This window comes from Aplysia californica, unplaced genomic scaffold (assembly GCF_000002075.1).
Source record: "Aplysia californica isolate F4 #8 unplaced genomic scaffold, AplCal3.0 scaffold00087, whole genome shotgun sequence".
Classification (NCBI taxonomy): Eukaryota; Metazoa; Mollusca; class Gastropoda; order Aplysiida; family Aplysiidae; genus Aplysia; species Aplysia californica.
In genome coordinates, this window is record NW_004797357.1 from 1,076,197 (window position 1) to 1,078,985 (window position 2,789).

Consider the following 2,789-nt stretch of genomic DNA (forward strand, 5'->3'; position numbering starts at 1 on the left):
CATCTCAAAATCGGTGGATCGGTAGTTTGACCCAAAAGTCGGTGATCTACCGATTTTTCTGTAGGGTTGGCAGGTATGCTATATATTATATTTGTGAAAGTTCGTCATTTAGCAGCCTAAAACTTCCGAATTTGAAAAAAAAAAAACTGTATAATCACTTGTACAAACACCCACTCGCCATTTGCCTCCTTGCATATCGTCGGCCTTGTGATAAAACCGGCTAACCCCAGCGAGGTAAATTTTACAGGAGAAGGAAAAAACTGTTTTATTTCAAAACAAAGGCGTCTAACGATAAATCAATGCTTTAAACACCTATAAAAACACTTTACTGAAAATCTGTAGAACTTTTTTCCTTTAAAAATTGCTTTTAATGAAACTGTGTGGGTTAGACGGTTATGTCGCTCAAATTTTCCTGGATAAAACCGACCAACCCTCAATTTTGTGGGTTGACCGGTTTTATCAGGAAGCCACTGCTGGCCTTGAGTTTGGTTGAGTGCAGCCAAGCCACACTTGACGGTAACGTATTTGATCACTTGCTTCAATCGTCAAGATCTTTTGTAGAAGAAGAAGGAGGAGGAGGAGGAGGAGGAGGATGAGGAGGAGGAGGAGGAGGAGGAGAAAAAAGAAGGAGGAGGAGGAGGAGGAGGAGAAAAAAGAAGGAGGAGGAGGAGGAGGAGGAGAAAAAAGAAGGAGGAGGAGAAGTAAGAAGAAGGAAGAGGAGGAGGACTATATTATTGCTACCAACATACTATCAGCTGCTGCCATTTCAGTGCTACGGAGTCAATTCTGGCAAAAACAGCAGTCACAAAGTTTAACCTTTAATAGAAGTAGAAGAAGCAGAACACAGCAAAGGGTATATTAATTACATTCAAAGTAGAAGAACAGGAGGTTGGAAGGGTAAGGGAGAGCAGCTACAGCAACAACTACAAAAAACAACAACTATAACAACAACGAAAACAACAGTAGTAGCAGCAGCAGCAGTAGGCCTTTAGAATTTATGACCGTGTCTGACACGGTACTATTGGCACTGGGTGGTCACTCAAAGGCCTGGAAAAAAGTAATACTAAGAAAGAAATGAAAGCAGACAGCCACACAAAAGCTCTGCTCCCTCAGCAATGGTTTGGGTGAAGTTGGTTACATAATAATATATTATTATTATACAAAAGGACTTTGTGAGTACCAAAGAATGCGCCAACTTTCTTCAAGGTGCGTGGCTTGACAACTACTACTTTATTGAGTTTTCTCGACGATAGAAGAGCATGTTTGTCTCACTCTGTGTCCTATGGCTACAACAAGGCAATACGACAAAAGTTACCATTGTTTTGAAAGACTCTACAATAATCGAATTTGGCTTGATCGCTTTCAAAACTTCTTACTGAGGCAAAGTTTCATGATAATTGTGGTAGCATCGTGGTACGACGGCCTTCAACTCCAGTAGATGTTTATACTGGTTGGCAGTTATCTTCAATCTGTCTTTGCAGAAAGGTCCAGCAGTAACCGTCGTACACATGGTGTTCAGCTTTCTTGGTCCTTGCAGCGCCTTCCATCCATCATCAAAGTTCAGCTTATACTGAATTTTAAAGACTGGAGTGTACTTTGATGCCTGCAAGTCAGTGATAGAAGGATCGCCTGCTTTTCTCCCTGGACGGATTGTTTAGTGCTCTCCGACCTTTGCAAAATCTTTGAAAAAGCTGTGGTCCAGGTACATAACTTCATAGGGCCTGGGGATGCGTCTGGCTTTGAGCATGATGTTCACGTAGTCCGCTGGGATGTACATCAGGCCGTTTTTTAGCGATCACTCAATAGTGCCATTGACTGAATCCACTTCCATTTGGGTATGGCCCTTGGGGAGAATTTCTGCTTAACTGTGATGTCAAGCTCTTTGGCCAGCGAGGCCATTGCACTCAACAGGGTGGCTTTCTGTTTTAGTAGTTGCACCAATCACTGCAGATGATGAGGTGGTTGAAGTCAGTCACTTGCAATATCAGTTAGTGAGTCAGACATGATGAAAACTGTTGAAGCCAAGACCAACTTCACTTTCATACCAGACATATCATCTGGCGTCTCTGGTGGCAAGATCCTAAGTCGTAACATTGTGTACAGCCAGTTTTGTTTTATATAAAGTGGAAGTCTTTAGGGATGGGGCCAGAAGGACGCACTGGATCTCCATACAAAGGACACACACAGCCTCCCTGTCCGTCTCCTTCTCTGGTCTAGCTGCAGCTTTCCTCATATTCATATTTGAGCTGTGTGTTCTGTTTCTGTGAGGTTTCCAGATTTGAACTTTGTACAAATGTCGCACTGGTCTTTCTTGGTTGAAAGTAAACCCACATTGTTTTTCTTGAACTTTTGGTAGAACACTTGATAGATCAATGTGGCTTTCACCCTCTCTGCAAAATTCTCCATGTATACTTGATGCAGATCTGACGTTTTCTGGATTGTCATCTGTAGACAGCAGGATATCTTCGAAAGTTTGTCAAAAAATTCCTCTTTATGGAACAACTTGTCATCCTTGGCTCTCTCATGGTGGGCGTGATGTCTTCTAGGGGCTCTTGTTTGTTTGTTTTTTCGGAGAAGACACTTTAGATAAACCAGTGGGTCAGGCCTGTGGTGTTCTTGAAGATTGTTTTACAAACAGGTATTCTTTGGTGGTATTGAAGGCTGTAATTTCTTCTTGGGTTTTCCCTTGCTGTGTAAGATCTCTTTTTGTCTATCCTGTTTATCGTGGCATATACATAGGCTCTCTTTTCTTTCCAAGAGAGTGACCAGTGATGTCATTGCATTTTGTA

At 42.1% G+C, this 2,789-nt stretch overlaps 1 protein-coding gene across 1 annotated transcript in view; it reads right to left on the bottom strand.

The window, feature by feature from the left end:
* LOC101860316 (graves disease carrier protein) overlaps window positions 1–2,789 on the bottom strand; it is a 15,616-nt gene that overhangs the window by 3,581 nt on the left and 9,246 nt on the right. The gene's annotated exons all lie outside the window — the stretch shown is intronic.